Raw genomic sequence first — 8947 nt, forward strand, 5'->3', positions numbered from 1 at the left:
TGCCCAGTTCCTCATCAGGTTTCACTCTGAAAATGTTCTGTACTCTCTGCATCTCCTATTCCAGAAAGGCATTTAGAATTGACCCATCCCACTCATTTCCCTCCCTCTCTCCTGAGGTCCCAAAGCCCTCAGATCTCCAACAAAGGACCAATCTGTGATGGAAGACAGGCCCAAGATGAAATTTCAAGCTTACTACTGTCAAGGGATAAAGTTTCTACAGGATACAATCATGAATGTCATACAATACATTCATGTCCAGGATTTGATTTAACTTACTAATGAGGGAACCAGTAAGATGTACACAATTCAAAGAGGACTCCAAAGAGCGTGCTGCGCACGTGGACAATGGAAGCCCCACCTCTCCCCACAAGCTATCTACTGACATATACCTGAAAAACTGCATTTGCATTTCAATGGACTATTTTGTTAGTGTTATGACCAGTTTTCTAGAATGTACAGAATCATAACATAGCTCAGAGATCATGACAGGAACAAACCCCCACAGAAAAAAAAGGATACCTAATATGCAGTTAAAAGGACACCTGGTAATCTCTTTGGCCTATTTTTAAAAGAATCCTAATCTTATACCTGGCACTACTTAGCCACTACATCTCTAGAGAGTCGCTTAAATCCTGAGGGATTTCTCATCATCTGTAACATGGAAGCAAAAGCACAAATCCCTCCAAGCTCTCAGCAGACAGGAGCTGCTTTAGGACTATGCATCTCTCTCTGTCCCAAGTATTTCCTCATTCTGCTTCAGCTCCTGCACTTTAGCTTGTGCCAGTTCCCCATCCTCGCCACCTCCCTCCAAGCAAGGTCTCTTCCACTCAGCACCATCAGGACATGCTCTAGGGCACCTTTGGTAAAAATCAGGTGGAAAGAGGAAAACTCGTCACAAAGCTGGTGGGGTAGACTTTCCTGCCTTCCTGTTCCCCACCCCCAAGGTCAAGGCAACCGAGAAGACCAAGTCTTTTGTAATGTAAATCAAGACTAGGAAGACAGTCACCACCCTCCTGTAAAAGGGACACACCTGCAAGGGGGATACATCTTCCCAAAAGGCCTTATGGATTCTTTAGACAGATATCCCACCCAGAGGCCAGGCCACCCTGAAGTCCTTCCTCCTTCCCCTCACCCACCCTTAGTATGGAACAATTCCTAGCCCCAACGAAAATACTGTTAAGTTGGCCATCACTGGGCCAAGGGGCAAGGTGGTCAAAGATGTCTGAAGGGAGGAAGGATGGTAGGAGATAAGCTGGACAGGCCCAGGAGGCTCAACAACTCCATCCCATGGATTCTGTTTGGGATGAATGACATCATGGACCCCTCATTTATTTACAAACAGAAAGGACATTCTTGGGGATTCCCTGTGAGTAACTGGGATAATATAAAGCACACTCTAGGCTGAGTCCCCACAGCCTAGCACTTGGGGCCTCTCAGGGCATCTCAAAGTCCCGATTTGTCACCTATCTTAGTTTATTTTATGCTACTATAAGAGAATGCAACAGATTTAGTGATTTATAATAAGCAGAAAATGTATGTGGCTTATAGTTTTGGAGGCTGGGAAACCAAGATCAAGGGCAGTGCCTGGCGAGGGCCTTCCTGTTATATCATAACATGGTAGAAGAAGACACCCATGGGTGACAGAGTGAAATACTGAACTCAACCTTTCACAAGGAACCCACTCTGGCAACAAGCACTCCCTTGATAATGGCACTGATGGATCTCTGAGGCAGAGCCCTTATGAGCTACTCATCTCTTAAAGGTCTTACCTTTCAACATGATTACAGTTGGAATTAAGTTTCCAACACATGAACTTTGGGGTACATATTCAAACCACAGCACTGCCAGATGATTTCCTAAAGGGTCCCCTCTCTAGCCTCCCTAATTGACCGTTGAACAAGAAGATACTGGAAATCACTGAGCTTGTCTGGTATCCAGAGGATGCTCTTCCTTCAAATGGAAACCCATAGAGAAGAACACCTCAATAATATATGAACATAAACATTGACATAAAGGATAATCAGGGACATGCAGAAACTTACCCATGAGGATGTCCACTGCAGTGTGTCTCGAAGCATGGAAAACAGAAACAAAATAGACGCCCAGCGATAGGGGATTAGTTAAATAAAACATAGTAGAACCATCTGGTACAGTGCTAGATAGCCTCAAAATGTAATGGAAGGTAAGAGAGGGAATGTCTTAGTTAGCAAGGCCGCTCCATTTAAGGATACTTGTAGAGTTGGAAAGAAAGGAAGGAAGGAAGGGGCTCAGTGATGGCTGGATTCTATTTTCTTCTTTCTCCTTTGGAGTTTTCCAAGTGGCCTATACAATATATATTTGTGATGGATGGATAGTAGATAAAAGAAAGAAAAAGATTAATCTAGGTAGGCAGGCAGGCAAACAACCATAATCCAACTTCCAAGGCTAGACCCAGGGAAGACAGTTCTAGGTCTGAGGAACAGGCTGGCCTTGGCAGATCAGTGATACTAAAGCACCCAATGGAGGAGAATGAACTTTTTAGGGCTGATGTCTTCCCTAAGGACTCACTCTAAGTGAACCACTCCATACCACCCCCACTACAAACACACACACACACACACACACACACACACACACACCAATCCAAAGGAATAACTAGAGTACCCATCCTGTAAGGATTAGTGAGTCTCTGCTCAGAGAGATCAAGGTCACCTTTGCAGATGGAGCAGAGCCTTGGCCTAGGAGATTTATAGCCTCTAACCCTACCTCTGTGGCCTTGACCTGTGCTCTTTTTTCTCTGATTTTTTTATTTGTAAATATACAAAATAAATGCATAGGTTGGACAAAAAAGCCTCTCCAGGGCCCTTTTCTGGGGACTCTGAGAGAAGCTTCCCTCCATTCTGGCCCCATCCCCTACACCTGGAGATGTCCCCATGGCGGCCCCAGATGAGCTGGGATGCTCCAGTCTGGGTCCTGGGAGGGGTGAGGGAAGCAGTGCTAGAGGCAGAGGCCAGAATGAAGAGCTTGCCAAAGGAGGCCCAGAGGGTCCTCACCACTGAGGCCCCAGACCACCCCGTTGCTCCTGCCTCCCCTGGGAAGCCCAAGAGGGGATGCCTGGCAGAGCTGGGGCAGAATGAGGTTTGTTTCTTCTGGAAGCCTGCTCTGCCCCCACCCTCCCTGCAGAGCCTGTGGATGGCTCACTTCCTTCCACAGCATCCCCAGGGCTCCTCTGCCTCCCCAGGGTTTAGCATCGACAGGCTCAGCTCTTTGGCCTGTTTTATTTTTGAGAAACACTTCCCAGCAGTGGCAGACCTTTGGGTTTTGAAACAAACCTGGCTTCCAATCCCCTGGCCTCTTTAAGCTCCAGTTCCTTTATCAATAAAATGTGGGGTTAGGACAGGGCTGGCAACAATGTATCTCATCAATTCATTCATCAAATTTAGGAGGGCACCCTGTGTTCAGACCCCTGCAGCTCCACCCAGATGTTGCCCTTAAGAGGCTCCCAGGCAAGTCGAGATTTAAAAGGACTCCATAAGTAACTATGAAGCACCCCAACATAGCAAGGATGCAATAAATGGGGTTAATGAAGAAAAGGAGTCCTGGGGGATGGGCTGGGATTTGTCCAAGGCCCCAAAGTAGGGCACCGGCAGAACAGTTGCTGGAGGCTCGGGGGACAGGCTTGCATCTGCCAGGGCTGACCTTCCAGGGCAGAGGGCATAGAGTGGGTGGGCTGCGCAGGAAATAAGCCAGCTCATCACTCAGAGTGGAGGCCTCGGCCTGGCATCCGAGAACTCCCCGGCAGGCATCTGGGAACAGAATTCCTTCCTAGGGTCCCTCCCAATGGACAGGCCATGCTGTGTCCCTCCTGCCCCCTCACCCCTCCTTTCTGCCCTTTGCTCTTCGCCTGTGACAGGGTTTCCCTGCCCAAGTGCCCAGCCTGTGCCTGGCTACGTTCTTCACTGGGGTATGGTCGGTCCACACTTTCCTGCACGTGTCTGTATATCTGTCCTCTGTCCCCGTCTCTATGTCTGTTCTTCCCTTCTCAGGTCTGGCTGGCGCGCCGGCCTCCCTGCATTTCCAGGCCTCCCAGCCGCCCTGCCCCGCCTGCCGCTGTGTGGGTGTCGGGCTGGCTGTGCGCAGAGGGGCGCGGCTCGGCCCTCCCCCCTCCCCCGCGTCCCCCATCTCAGGAATGACCCGGGCCGCGGCGCAGCGGTGCTGAGGCCCGCGAGCCGCGCCACCGCCGAGGGGGACTCGAGCGGGTGACGGTGGCGTGGGCGGCGGCGCGGGGACGACGGGCGGCCGGGCGGGGCTGCGGCAGGGCAGGGCCGGGACCGGGTCCTGGGCGGCCGCCGCCGCCTCCTGGGCCGGGATCGCGGGCGGCGGGTCAGCTCTGCTCGGCCCGACCCCGCGCCGCCTGGCCCGCCCCGCCCCTGCGCACCGAGCAGGCCGAGGAGGAGCGGCGCGCCCCCCGCGACGCCGGAGCCGGAACCCGAGCCCGAGAGCGGCGGCATCCGAGTGGGAGCCGGAGCGGGAGCCGGAGCCAGAGCGGGAACCCGAGCTGGAGCCGAAGCTGGAGCCAGCACTGCGGCGCACGGAGCGCAGCGCGGCAGCCAAGCCGAGTAAGGGGCGTGGGGCCGGGGGCGGCGCTGGGGGGCGGGGAGGGGTCCCGGCCCGCTTCCCCCGCGCTCCGCCGCGGCACCGGCGAACGCACACACCCGGGGGCGCACCGCGCGGAGCCTCTGCTCGCCAGGCGGGTGGATGCGCGGTCCGGAGCGGAACTGCAGCGCGCTCGGAACGGAGCGGGATCCCGGACTCCTGCGGACCCCCGCCCCGGCTCCCGCGCCCCCAGACAGGCCGACCGGAGACTGGCGCGGAAGCTGCCCCTGAGCACGCCCTCGGGCGGCGGGGAAGGCGAGGTCTCCCTACCTGACCGAAGCCCGGGACCAACATCTCCCCGGGGGAGATAGTGTGGGGGGACCTAAGGCGGTCTCCCCGACCCCAAGTTCTAGGTTTGGGGGATCCATGAGCAGCCCACCTAAGAAGGGAAAACTAGGGCACACTCTTGGCGGGAGTAGGAAAGGAAGTAGGGTTTTGTGGAGTTTGAGCTTGAACCCTTCTCCCACTCCCTTGAGCCGGGAAGTTTGACCCTCCGACGGGCGAGTCACCCGGGCCATGCCCCTGCTTCGGTGCCAGCTGCTCTGGTCTGTATCAGCACCGATGGTGGGAGAGGGAGCTTCCTCCGCCGCACCTTCTCCCCTTTTAGGGCAGACTTTACTGTGCGCCGCAAGAGGGACCGAGTCTGAGACCCAGGAGGCAGATCCGCTGGCCGCGTGGTGCTGAGCGGCACAGCCACCTCTCCTGTCGCCTTCCAAAACCTTGTCGTGTCCACCCCACCCCCGGCTGAGTCGCGCGGCCTTCTTTCTCTCCTTGGGGCTCTGTGGTTTGGTGGCTGGCTGCGCAGTGAGGACCCAGGCTGCCCTCCTGGTCTTCTAAGATGCCAACATAGGTGGCCAGGTCCAGAATGGGAAGAGGAGGTCCCAAGTGACAGGTGCGAGAAGCAATGGCTCCAAGGGCTTGGCCTGAATAGCAGAGTCTGGGTCTTGATCCATGTAGTCCCAGGGCACCTGCCAAGAGGATACCCCTCTGGACTCTCTCCTCAAACATCCCAACTGGAACCAGTGAATTCACCACCCTGTGCCTCAATTTCCTCCTCTGAAAAGTAGGCAGGATTCTATTATGAGCGAGGTATTTAAAGGCTTTGGAACCAGAGGGAGGTCTAGGTGACTTACTAGCTGTATGACCTTAAGCAAGACACTTAACCTCTCTGAGTCTCAGTTTCCCCACCTGAAATTGGGGGACAGTGAATTGGGAGGATTAAATAAGATAATTCCCAAGGGTTGGGGGACAGTGAATTGGGAGGATTAAATAAGATAATTCCCAGGGGTGCATGCCACACAGCTAATACCCAATTGCATTTGGCTACAGGTGTCATTTTATGAGATGCCCAGCACCAGTAGATGCTGAGACAAAGTAAATATCCCTGAAATGATGAGCACTTTAACCCCCACCTCTCCGATTTTGAATCCCCTAAGGTCTGTTAGCATGTTATTGCAAAGCAAAACTTTCTCCTTAAACTCACACTTTCTCAGGCACTCCCTTAGGGCTCTCTGCCCAGACCAGCTCTCCCCTTCCTGCCTACCATCCCCCTCCAGGTTGGAAAAGGCTCACCTGACCATTAGAGGTACTTTTCCCTCTTTGTCTTAGGCTGAGGTCTGCTGTTCCAGGCAGAGGGGCCCCACATATTGCTCATATTCTGTAGAAGGGAATTTACACACCTCCCTCCACTCCAGAATTAGGGGCACAGGGGAGATTGCTTTCCCTGGATAGCGGTCTGGCTGTCAGATGGCTTTTGGATTTGCCATTGATGATGATTCAGACAGGCAGCAGGAAGTAACAGGGGGAGCCACCCAGGTAGGGAGACCCACCCAGGAGGGCTAAGGGGTGCCGGCCTGTACTCTTTTTGACTATGATGTCTTCCTCCAGTTGACTAGGTCCTGAGGCTCCCAGAAATGATGAGGAAAGAAGTGGACCCAGGGACTGAAGGAGAGGTTAAGATTCAGAGTAGGATGGTCCCCAGGAAGGGATCTGCCCCACTCTTGCAACTGGTACCTCTGACCCAAAGTAGAGTAGACAGATGTCCAGGGCTTAAGGAAGATTCTAGGGTCCTTGGGCTGACACGGATGGTATAGGTTATCAGTAGCATTGATGTAAAGAAAGTAGAAGTCCAGTGTGTGGACACTCATATTGGTCCCTGGCCACCTATGGCCTGGCTGCCCAGAACAGGGGTGGAGAGTGATTTCAGGTTTAGGAAACATACTCACTTGCTGCCAGGAAGGGACCTGGTGAGACCCACAGAATGGCTGCCTTCTCAGCACTCCTTCTGCACAGACTCCCCTCTCCTGTTCTTCCTCTATGGCCCACCCCCTTCCCCATTAGGGTGTCACATCTCTGCATCTTCCATAATCCTCACTCCCCATCTTCCCAAAGGAGTTAATTAGAAGCTAATTAGGTTTGTGTCTCCTGGTTCACACAGTATTTGGAACACAGCTGATAGGGAACATGATAAGGGCTAGGGGTGTGATTGTCTGTCTGGAATAGTTAGCAGGACACCCTTAGAGGACTGTTACCTGAAGCTCTTGCCGTGGAAGTATCCAGAGCACAAAGTGAGGGGCGGACAGCAAAAAATCTGCTCAGCCTCCTAAAGGAGAAACTGAGGCCAGAGGGCTTCAGGAGCCCCTCGGCCAGTGATCACAAGGCAGAGTTGTGGCCCAGAGCCCAGCTATTTGGAGCTGGACTTTCCGGGTTTACAGCATGTGATTCTGGATGGTGACTTAAACTTTTCAGAGCCTCAGTGCCATCTTGAAATGGAGACTAAGTCTTACACAGTCTCCCAAGATAACTGTGAGGACTGAAGAAATAATGCATTGGAAGCTTGTCAAAATGTCCAGTGGCCCTCTGCCAGTGGCCCTGCCCTGTCTCCATCGTGAACACGCATCAAGCATACACTGTTTCCTAAACATAAACATTTACTCATTGAATTCTGACAACAGTTCTTTGATGCGGTGGGGGTAGGGAAGGGAGTCCACAGGAATCCTGGGGTCCTCTAGCTGTCCCCATTCTGTCAGAGAGAACCCTGAGGTTGGAAAGGTTAAGGGCCATCTAGCTCTAGCTAAATGCAGAATACTCACACTTCACTGTGACTCATCATAATTTTATACGAGTTCTTAAAATTGAAAAATTAACACACGTAACTTCGAGGACATGTAATTAGTTACTGAGATGATGCCTCAGTGGAGATCGTCAGCAGTTTTATGCCTGGGAACTGAAGAAGAATATATTCCTTGTCCACGGGGCTATAGAATTTTTAGAGACATCATTATTTTTTTTATTCAAACAATAATCAAATTGATTTGATCAAATTAAAGTACAATCTCCATTCATTCTACCCCTTCTCTGAATAGCCCTCAACATCCCTAATATGTATAGATCTATTCATATATTTGTTGTCTTGTTTTGCTAATATCACATGAGCAGGGACCTATGATTATCTTGTTCACTATGATGTCCCCAGAGCCTAGAATGAATGATAGTTAGCATTTGGTGTGCTTTGCAAATTATAAAGTGTCTTATAAACACAAAGTCTGTTATTGTTATTATTTTTGCCAAGCATATAGATCTATTGGAAACAAAACATTACAGTTTATGAAAGAAACCATTCTCTCAAATCTTTGGCAAATATGACTTGTTCAAGGACTGGGGGTAGCTTGAGTTTAAAAATGATGCAGACTATTTTTTTCTAATATTTTAACAAAACTGCTTATCATTAAATTTGAAGTCAAGTTCACTTTAAAAATCTCTTCAGTAACAAATGATAAGTTCCAAGGCATTTAAATTTTTCAGTGAGTTAACTAACACTGACTTAATCACTTCATTACCTTTTACTTTGTTAGCACAAAAGATTTTATCCAAAATCTTCATTTTAATGATCTTTTAGACTATAAAAGTAATATGTATTCCCTATAGAAAACTGGGAATATTATAAAAATATAAAGAACATAAAAATCCTCCTTAATCTCACCACCACACAGAGAGCACAGTAACTGTGAATAGTATATTCTATTTCCTTTCTAATCTTTTGCAATGTATGAATATATTCTCTAGGGATTTTTCTTTCACAAAGTAAGGATCATGCTGTGTGCACAGTTCTATAATCTGTTTTTTAAATATCCTGGGCTTTTTTTTTTTCCTTTTAGAATTATACTGAAAGTCTTTATGTTATTAAAAATCTTGAAAAACGTGATTTCATGGCTATATAATATTCCATTATAAATGGGTGCCATCATTTGCTCAGTCTGCCCTCTCTTATTGGTGGGCACATATTGGGGTTCTCTCTCATATTTCAATGCTA

The sequence above is a fragment of the Callospermophilus lateralis genome, chromosome 18, assembly GCF_048772815.1.
Source record: "Callospermophilus lateralis isolate mCalLat2 chromosome 18, mCalLat2.hap1, whole genome shotgun sequence".
NCBI classification, from domain to species: Eukaryota; Metazoa; Chordata; class Mammalia; order Rodentia; family Sciuridae; genus Callospermophilus; species Callospermophilus lateralis.